Here is an 11,339-nt window from a genome sequence, read left to right as displayed (position 1 = left end):
GCTGTTGTAGCCTCCAACCTGGACTGCTCACAAACAACCTCCAGCATGTAAGTCACTCCCAGCTGTGTCTGTGTGTACTGCAGTCATCCAAGCCACACCTTGGCTCTCACCAGCCTTGGTTATACTGCAGGGCAACCTCAACACACACCCAGTCTTGGATCTTCCCCCAGAAATGTTTGTCCTGTACTGCCCAGCCCTCTCCTCAACAGTACAAATATACTATGTCTGTTATTCCTTTAAGGGAATAATATGCCAGTTTATTATTTTAAATAGTTATCCAGACATTTCAATTTAAACACACTGGATTAGATTAAAACAATGAAACAAGTTTATTAACTACAAAGACAGATTTTTAGTGAGTACAAGTAATGAGGCATAAAAGTCAGAAATGGTTACAAGATTAAAATACTTACTAGTACTTAACTTAAAAATTATATTAGATTCAAAGCATCCTAGCCTTCAAAGAGAAGTTTCATCATCACATGCTTTCAGCAGTCTTACTGACCTTACTCAGTCAGGACTCCTCCCCCAGAGTCCAGCAGCTGCTTCCTTTGTCTTTTCAGGTGCAGAGAATGTGATGGGCGGGGGAGGAGGGGGAGTTACTTGGGGTGTTTACCACTTCTTTTTATAAGAACAGTCATACTGGGTCAGACCAAAGGTCCAATCTAGCCCAGTAGCCTGTCTTCTGACAGTGGCCAATGCCAGGTGCCCCAGAGGAAATGAACAAAACAGGTAATTGTCAAGTGATCCATCCCCTTTCTCCCATTCCCAGCTTCTGGCAAACAGAGGCTAGGGACACCATCCCTGCCCAACCTGGCTAATAGCCATTGATGGACCTGTCCTCCATGAATTTATCTAGTTCTTTTCTGAACCCTGTTATAGTCTTGGCCTTCACAACAACCTCTGGGAAAGAGTTCCACAGGTTGACGGTGCGTTGTGTGAAGAAATACTTCCTTTTGTTTGTTTTAAACCTGATACCTATTAATTTCATCTGGTGACCCCTAGTTCTTGTGTTATGAGAAAGAGTAAATAACACTTCCTATTTCCTTTCTTCACACCAGTCATGATCTTATAGACCTCTATCATATCCCCCATTTTCCAAGTTGAAAAGTCCCAATCATATTAATCTCTCCTGATATGGAAGCTGTTTCATACGCCTAATAATTTTTGTTGCCCTTATCTTAACCTTTTCCAATTCCAATGTATCTTTTTTTTGAGATGGGGCAAGCACATCTGCACGCAATATTCAAGATGTGAATGTCCCATTGATTTACATAGAGGCAATATGACATTTTCTGTCTTATGATCTATCCCTTTCTTAACGATTCCCAACATTGTTAGCTTTTTTGACTGCTGCTGCACACTGAGTGGATGTTTTCAGAGAATTATCCACAGTGACGCCAAGATCTTTCTCTGGAGTGGTAACAGCTAATTTAGACCCCATCTTTTTCTATATAGTTGTGATCTTTGCATTTATCAGCATTGAATTTCATCTGCCATTTTGTTGCCTAGTCTCCCAGTTTTGTGAGATCCTTTTGTAGCTCTTCACAGTCTGCTTTGGACTTAACTATCTTGAGTAGTTTTGTATCATCTACAATTTTTGCCACCTCACTGTTTACCCTTTTCCCAGATCATTTATGAATATATTGACTAGGACTGGTCCCAGTACAGACCCCTGGGGGACACCACTCTCTCCATTCTGAGAACTGACCATTTATTCCTACCCTTTGTTTCCTGCCTTTTAACCAGTTACTGATCCATGAGAGGACCTTCCCTCTTATCCCATGACAGCTTACTACGCTTAAGAGCCTTTGGTGAGGGACCTTGTCGAAGGCTTTCTGAAATTCTAAGTACACTATGTCCCCTGGATCCCCCATGTCTACATTCTCAAAATTGGATTCCCAGTCTCAGTTTTGGAAGATAACACTTGCTTCCAAATTTGCACTACTAAAGGCCTTCATTGCACAGTTTAGAAAGTTCTGTTGCTATCAACTACCGATTTGTTCTATTCCTAGCTCTACATATATATGTAGTTTATCCAGCTGTTTACTGTATATGACCTAGACTCTGGGTCCTACAGAATTATTCACAGACCAGAAATTGATCATGAACTTGTCTAAACTTGGTAGCAGTTAATCTTTATCTCTTTCTTTGAGAAGAAAGCTGGTCAGGCCTTCCTTCATCAAAACAACAGCAGACCTGGGCTTGGGAAAAAATACTGATTCCTCACAGAGCAGCAACGTGAATTGCCGAGTCAATGCGATCTTATATTTGTAAAATAGCTTTTATCCAGAAAGCTCTCAATCAAACTGATATATAATATTATTTTTTTAAAAAAAACAACCATGGATAAGCACATGGAAATTACTTCACCCACCATTTTAGCGTAGCCATCCACCACTGGGGTGAAGCACAACAATTTGCCAGCATGCAGCCACACAACAAGTTTAGAAGAGAGGAAAAATACTGTATCGGATTGAAACTGCAGGGAACCTTCCAGTGAGGCAGAATAAAATAGCCCATGTGAGAATTTGGGCACATGCTGGAATTTTTATTCCAATTCTTGTGGAAAATGCTTACGTAGTTTAATAACTGCAAATAGTTTACTGGAACCAATCCTGATGTCAACATTTTAAAAAAGGATGTGAAATATTAGAGAAAAAGAGTGCAGAGAAGAGCTACAAAAATTATTTGAGGGCAGGAAAAATGCTTTTCAGTGCATTTCAAGGAGTTCAATCTCTTTAGTTTAACAAAAAAAGAGGAAGAGATTAACTGATCAGTGTACGATCTCTAAAGAAAGGCAAAATAAGGCCAATGGGTGGAAGTTAAAGCCAGCCCTACTCATATTAAAAATAAGGCACAAATATTTAATAGAGAGGGTGATTAATCATTGGAACAAACTACCAAAGGATGTGGAGATTCTCCATCTCTTGAAGTCTTCACATCAAGACCAGATGCCTTTTGGGAGCTATGCTGCAGTCAAACTCAAGTTGCTGGTCTCAATAATGGATGAATTTCTATGGCCTGTGTTATGCAGGAGGTCACTCTATATGATCTAATGGTCCTTTCTGGCCTTCACGTCTATGAATGGATAGTCAGGACCTGCAGCAGCAGAGCACCCATTAGTAATGTGCTGGAACACTGTTTCACTGTTGACTTGGAGAGAAGAATGCCACCTATAAGAACAGCATGTCCTGCTGCATTTGGCTTTTTTCGGGGGAGGTCTCTCGTCCATATACTAACATGGTCCAGCCCCGCTTAGTGGAATGCATCAGAAATGGCGGGGGGGGGGGGGCACACACTTTTTTGTGAAAATGTTTGCAACCAAAAAACAAGTTTTAAAAAATTTCAGCCAGCTGTAGTGCTTTACAAAGTGACAAGGCCTCAACCCAAGGTGATAATGGCTACAGGCATAGCTCTACTAACAAGCCATGTAATTTAAATCAAGGTGCTAGCCAACAAGCAGCATGATGATGGGCTGTGTATGCTTTAAATTGGATGAAACATTTGATATTTTACCATTTTAGTCCCGCTTCCCTGGGCCAATCTTTCAGTGTGAATTCAAAAAATTAATGATCAGTTTCCTTATGGAAATGTGCCATATACTCACAAGTACTGTCACTTAGCAGTCCCACTCCTCCTGCCTTGAAATAGTTGGGTGCATTTGCAGAGTGATGATCCATTAGTGACTTTTGTATTGAGGGGGAAATTATGCATATGTAATATGAAAATGCCAAACACAAAGTGCTACATTATTAGTTAATATATGGAGTTTTAGGACTGGAAAACTACTAGTAAGGATGAACAAAAGCTATAGAAATGCTGTTTAATTTGCATAAGTTAGGCTGACTGGGTAGGTAAAAGCAGAAAAAGATATTTTCACAAGCAATCTATGCAATGGCATAATTCACAGTGGCTTCTCAATTCAGATCATCACCTTCAGGTTATTACTGGATAATTTACCTCATGACAGTGACAGGGATCAGTGCAGTAGCATTTCTCCTATGGAGATGTTAGAGCCACAATGAATTAGGCTTTTATATGGTAACTGTGACTTGTGAAGTAATTTACGCCAATATGAAGGGGGTTGGGGGCAGAGGGGAGGTAAAGTATTGCGAAAACAGAATGGTAGCATTTTGTACCCACTTCACATTCATTTTGCTCTGGTGCAAATGAGCAAACACTAGAGCCAGGCAATGGAGAATCAGGCCCTAAATGTGGTGAGCCAAATTCAGAACAGGTGAAAGTGTGTGCAACTCTGTTGACATCAGCGTTTTTGCACCTACTTACACTTCATTATTTTTTGGCTATTATTATAGCAGCAACTCCATGTATGCACTTTACAGACATGTAGAAGAAAAAAAGTGCCTAGCCCCAAAAAGCTCATGATCTAAATAATATATCCACTCCGAATCTGACCCATAGTGTATCTAGATTTCAATAAGGAAGAGCACACTTACATTTTTCAGTTAGAATCGATTAGAATCTTACAGTTTGCCACCTCCCCAACTGTGTTAGCATTGACAGCTGTAAAATATACAGACAGTAACTTCCAGATGAGATTACAGCATAGCTCCTACCGTCTCAGCCAATGGAAGAGCAGCTCTCTTTACACTAGGGGTTGGCGACCTTTGGCACATGGCCCGCCAGGGTAAGCCCCCTGGCAGGTCAGGCCAGTTTGTTTACCTGCCATCTCCACAGGTTCGGCCGATGGCAGCTCCCACTGGCCACAGTTCGCTGCTCCAGGCCAACGGGGGCTGCGGGAAGCAGCACAGGCCGAGGGATGTGCTGGCCGCCGCTTCCCGCATGCCCCATTGGCCTGGGACAGCGAACCACGGCCAGTGGGAGCTGTGATCGGCCGAACCTGTGGACACGGCAGGTAAACAAACAGGCCTGGCCCGCCAGGGGGGGCCGCATGCCAAAGGTTGCCAATCCCTGCTTTATACCAAGAGGGTCCCATATGGATTCTCTGCTGGGTTAAAGTACAAACAGTAGCTCCTGCCATTGGGTGGGGACTGCGCTAAGTATGTCCAAGTGCCTGGTCAACAGATGTGCGGATGTAACAAACTCCAAAAAGAACTTAAGTTCGAGTGACTGCCCATCTCCCCATGCCATACCTCTCCAGTGATCCGTGAAGTTGCTTGAACTGGATCTCCCTCAAAGCTGTGGAACTGTTTTTTAAAATCCCAAACTATGGTGTTTCTCTGCCACACTTGATCAGACTGAATCACTCACCTCCCAGTAAATACAAGTAAATGTTTTGGATTTTCTGGTACATTTTATCCAGCTCCTGGAGTTTTGATGGACATCTGAATCTGGATCAGATTGAGGATCTTTCCTCCTTCTGCTACTTTTGTCACTCAGTTTGTCATTTAACAAGGCAGTTCATAGAGACTGATTGCTCATCTTAACTGGAACCAAAGGTAAATCTTACTACCTAGAAACAAATGCTTTCACACTGTGACAGAATATACTCCTGGCTTCACACCCTATAGGCCAGTGGTTCTCAAAGCCGGTCCGCTGCTTGTTCAGGGAAAGCCCCTGGCAGGCTGGGCCGGTTTGTTTACCTGCCGCGTCCGCATGTTCAGCCGATTGTGGCTCCCACTGGTCACGGTTCGCCGCTCCAGGCCAATGGGGGCTGCGGGAAGGGCGGCCAGCATGTCCCTTGGCCCGCGCCGCTTCCCACAGCCCCCATTGGCTTGGAGCAGCGAACCGCGGCCAGTGGGAGCCGCGATCGGCCGAACCTGCAGACGCGGCAGGTAAACAAACTGGCCCAGCCTGCCAGGGGCTTTCCCTGAACAAGCAGCGGACCAGCTTTGAGAACCACTGCTATAGGTTATTGCACTAACATTTGTAAAAAGTATGCCTTGTGAGGAGGAATCATTTAAAAACCTCATAATCTGATGATCAGTAATAGCATGGCAAAATGCACATAGCTGTGTTACATGTGAAGTTATAAACATAAGCCGAGATCATGACTAAACATATCTTTTCCAAATAAACGTGGGCAGTGGCCAAACCCATTCCTCAGAGACAAAGGGAAAACTGATGCCTCACTCAGGTGTAAACAAGGCTGATGGACCATTACCTGCTAAGTGGCCATGCTCTGGCAGGAAAGGGGGCAGGGACACAAATCTACATCTTAGTAAAGAAACAGCATGGAGTTTCCTTCAATGCAGACTGCCTGTCTCATTGCTCCCAGCTGGGGAAATGCTTCTCAAAGAGGGGACAAGATTATACTAGAGATCTATAAAATCATGATTGGTGAGGAGAAAGTAAATAAGAACGTGTTACTTACTCCTTCTCATAACCTTTGGTCTGACCCAGTATGGCCGTTCTTATGGTCTAATGAGAAGACTTTTGCTTCATTAAGTTGACCAAGGATGCATTCAGTCCATGGGACTACATGTCACTCTACAGACAGAAGGAAGGAGGAATACTTGTGGCACCTTAGAAACTAACAAATTTATTTGGGCATAAGCTTTCGTGGGCTAAAACCCACTTCATCAGATGCATGTAGTTGAAAATACAGTAGGAAGATATATATACAGAGAACATGAAAAAATGGGGGATGCTAGAGACAGACATTCCCATTGAGCTGGGTAAGGTCTACGCAGATCCTTACCTCCTTGTTATATGGCCCCTAGTGGCCATCATGAGTAGTAGCTCTAAATATTCACAATTAGAACCACAGAACCTTGTTCCTTCAGAAGGAAAACCTAGATCCCCTACAATAGTGGTTCTCCACCATGGGTCTGGGGGCAGGGGGTGTCCCTGCAAGCAGGTTTCAGGGGGTCTGCCAAAATAAACCATAGAGCAGGGATGGTGTTAGACTTGCTATAGCCGAAGCCCAAGGGCTGCCTGGGGCTGAAGCCAAAGCCCAAGTCCCACCGCCCAGGGCTGAAGCCAAAGCCTGAGCAGCTTAGCTTTGAGGGGCCCCTTGTGGCGTGGGGCCCCTGCTTACTACCTACTAATGCCAGCTCCGGCTTTTAAGCTACTGGATGTGCAGAAAAACAGTTGTTGTGGCCCAGGTGGACTATGGAATTTTTATAGCATGTTGGAGGGGGCCAGAAAAAGAAATAGGTTGAGAACCCCTGCTCTACAACAAGGAGGTCTTCCTTAAAGTGGTTGATAGTAGTGAAATAAAATTCTCTATTCTCTCTGTGAGCCAAGCCACTGGAGGAAATTTGATCTCTCTCCCGCACACACAACCAAGTATCTTACAAATAAAACACCCACACACCCTGACACAACGTTGTACTACAGTGCCTCATCCTTGCCCCGAGCTATCACCAGCAGTCAGATTTAACAACCTGGGGGCATGGCTCTACTCCCATGGGGTACTTTTTAAAATTAAATAAAAGAAAGACCATAGTTTTTGATTCACTTCTCAGGTTATAGAAACTCTCAATAATGATTAAGGCCCTGAGCCTGCTAAGAACTTAAGCATGAGTTTAACTTTAAACACATGGGTAATCCCAGCAAATTTAAATTGGGATAGCTTGTGTACATAAAAGGTAAGTACTTTGCAGCATCCGGGCCTGAGTTTGTAAGCTTATTGGGCAGTGATTATGTCTTTCAGCAGTCTTGGGACACACCTAGCCCTCTTTAGGACATCAATAATGATAAACTTCCAAGAAAGCAGAGTGGAGGAATGCCACTAGTTACGGTATTACCCACAGTGAATGATGGTCTTACTGTACATTTAAGTGCCTCAGAAGGCACAGTAGAGAGAATGAACTTATTCTGGAAGTCTGCCCTTTCTTATGAACACTGATTCAGGATTATGACCTTTTGCATTCAAGTTAATAAGCTAAAGTGCCTCCTAGAACTCACTTCCTCCTAAATGCTCACAAGAAGTAATCCAATTCCAACCAATTCCTTTTCCCAGGTTTCCTTAAACAGTGCATCCCCTTTTCTCCGTATCTGTCTTTTCGTTTGTAAGGTCTTCAGGGGGAGACGACCTTCATTTGTATACTGTATTGCACCAAACCATCGTTAGCGCTTCAGTGAAGAACAGTAAATAACGCTAGTCTCTCTGAGCAAAGGCAGCACTAGTTACTGCTCAGTACAAACATTATTTATGTCCAAAATTTCTCCAAAGCAGGCTGCAGCTATGACTTTCAATCAATTTACTTATTCATTTTAAGGTGCCTAAAGCTAAGGCTGGCTATGTGAGGCAGGCTTTTGGGTTAACAACCCCAGACAACTGTAATAAAGTATCTGTCCCATTGAAACAGGCACCTGTATTGTCTAGCTTGAAAAGAAAAAAAAAAATGCACATCCTTTATGTCAGTGTAAAATAAATGGAAATTGTAATTGTTTCAGTTCTGTTGTCTGCTCTCTTAGATGGAGTATCTCCATTTATATTGCTTGTGCTGTACTGAAAGATGCTGGAGTAACAACCAAAATTGCTTCTTTCTTGGGTAGCTAATGAAAACAAAGTGCATATCTCAGAAGGCTATTTCAAGTAAATGAATTCATATTTTCCTAAAAGGAACATTATGATTATTTGGTGGTGGTGGGGAGTTATAAGCATCCAGATCAGAAGAATTCTTGCAGAACAGACCCTCTTTTCATGCAAATACTCTTAGCTACAGAAGAATAAGGGAGAAGAAATACAGACGAAAAGAAAAAAAACATAGACCATCTAAGAGGTGGATAAGAATGACTCCCCCAAAATAAACCACCTATGTCTGTGAGCCACTAAAGACAGCGTGAATGAAAGGATCCTGAACTTCTTTACCCCTTTCATTATTTATATCACAGCTAAAACCTACATACCCTAGTGAGATCTGAGCTCCCCATTCTGCTGGGCAACGCACAAAGACTCAATCAGAAACAATCCCTCCATCGAGGTACTCACAATCTAGACGCGACGGATAAAGGAAGGATTATTCAGCCCATTTTACAGATGGGGCACAAAAGATCGCTGAAGTCAAGTTCCCATGTGTGTCAGAATATCACCGCACAGTTAAAGTGCTCTCACAGTTAATGCAGGGATCAGCAACCTTTGGCATGCGGCCCATCAGGGAAATCCGCTGGCGGGCCGGGTTGGTTTGTTTACCTGCAGAGTCTGCAGATCACAGTTCCCACTGGCCGCGGTTCGCCGTTTCAGGCCAATGGGGGCTGTGGGAAGCGGCGTGGGCTGAGGGATGTGCTGGCTGCCACTTCCCACAGCCCCCATTGGCCTGGAACTGCAGTGGGAGCTGTGATCAGCTGAACCTGCGGATGCTGCAGGTAAACAAACCGTCCTGGCCCACCAGTGGATTTCCCTGATGGGCTGCGTGCCAAAGGTTGCCGATCCTTGAATTAATGTGATTGATTACAATGATGCCTCATTTTTTCCCTACATATTAATTGCTTATGCATTGTATTTAATGAAAAACACTGGCATTCTCCGGAGACCTATGCTGTCCCCTACAGCTTGCAGCATATAATGCAAAAAATGTTATTCTCATGCTCGAGGGGCACAGCACAGTGATTAACACAGTTAATAATGACCATGAATATTTAGCAATGCACTTTGACTCCTTAGTTTTCAACTGAAACAAGCTTGAAATAAACATTCAAATTGTTTGGCTCAAAGCATTAGAATTCCCCAGACGTAACCCTGTTCCTCATCCATTAATTAATGCCACGAACAATTTAAGTTGTTTAGTAATTAATTGATACCCTTGTAAAATATTTTGGGTGTGAAGATGGAGGACTGTAGGTTTAAGATTAGCACATTATGTGGCTGCAGCTGAAATGATAAGGTTCTTTGGATATTACCTATCCCCAACATTGATGTAGGGAATAAACAGGGAGGTACAAGGCTCAGTGACAGACACCTCTTTTGTTATCTTTGGGATTTCAAATTGTATTTTGTGGGCCTGATTCTAATCTCACTTACATAGTGCAATTCTTCAGTTCACAGATGTGGAAACTGAGGCACAAAGAAATCATGTAACTTGCCCAAGGCCACCCAGCAAGTCAGTAGCAAGGCCAGGATTAGAATTCAGGACCTTCTAATGCCAGTTCAAATGCAGTCTCCCAATGTCCCCAAATGTGTGTGGGTAGGGGGGAGACTGCTGGAATCTGAATTTAACATCTGGCCTCTATCTAAAAACCAGGACAAATCAAATTCCCAGATCTGAACATCCATATGCTTAGGGATCATAGAATCATAGCACTGGAAGGGACCTTGAGAGGTCATCCAGTCCAGTCTCCTGTACTCATGACAATATTATCTAGACCATCCCTGGCAGGTGCTTGTCTAACCTGCTTGTAAAAATCTCCCAATGATGGAGATTCTACGACCTCCCTAGGCAATTTATTCCAGTGCTTAACCACACTGACACTTAAGAAGTTTTTCCTGGTGTCCAACCTAAATCTCCCTTGTTGCAATTTAAGCACATTGCTTTTTGTTCTATCCTCAGAGGTTAAGAACAACTTTTCTCCCTCCTCTTTGTAACAACCTTCTATGCACTTGAAAACTATTATCATGTCCCCTCTCAGTCTTCTCCTTTCCAGACTAAAAAAACCCAATTTTTTCAGTCTTCCATCAGAGGTCATGTTTTCTAGACCTTTAATCATTTTTGACAGGTTTCAGAGTAGCAGCCGTGTTAGTCTGTATCAACAAAAAGAAAAGGAGTACTTGTGGCACCTTAGAGACTCACAAATTTATTTGAGCATAAGCTTTCATGAGCTACAGCTCACTTCATCATTTTTGTTGCTCTTCTCTGGACTTTCTCCAATTTGTCCACATCTTTCCTGAAATGTGGCGCCCAGAACTGGACACAATACTCCAGCTGAGGCCTAATCAGCACAGAGTAGAGTGGAAGAATTACTACCCATGTCTTGCTTACAACACTTCCACTAAGACATCCTAGAATGATGTTCTTTTTTTTTTTTTTTTTTTTTTTTTTTGCGCAACACACTGTTTACTCATATTTAGCTTGTGGTCCACTATGACTCCAGATCCCTTTCCGCAGTACTCCTTCCTAGGCAGTCATTTCCCATTTTATGTATGAAACCAATTGTTCCTTCCTAAGTGGAGTACTTTGCATTTGTCCTGATTGAATTTCACCCTATTTACTTCAGGCCATTTCTCCACTTTGTCCAGATTATTTTGAATTATAATCCTATCCCCCCAAAACACTTGCAACCCCACCCAGCTTGGTATCAGTATTATGAGGAGCATAAAACAAATCCAGACCCACATTTTGCAGGTCTGGCCTATTGCTAGTTTCAGTGGGTTTATATTCTACTGTATTTAGGGTCACACCTATTCAAATTAAACCCTCTTCCTCTTCAGGCTTTACTGCACACTGTGGAGCAGAACTCTTGTGTGCTTA

The sequence above is a fragment of the Eretmochelys imbricata genome, chromosome 9 (assembly GCF_965152235.1).
Source record: "Eretmochelys imbricata isolate rEreImb1 chromosome 9, rEreImb1.hap1, whole genome shotgun sequence".
NCBI lineage: Eukaryota > Metazoa > Chordata > Testudines > Cheloniidae > Eretmochelys > Eretmochelys imbricata.
This window is presented reverse-complemented; position numbering follows the sequence as displayed.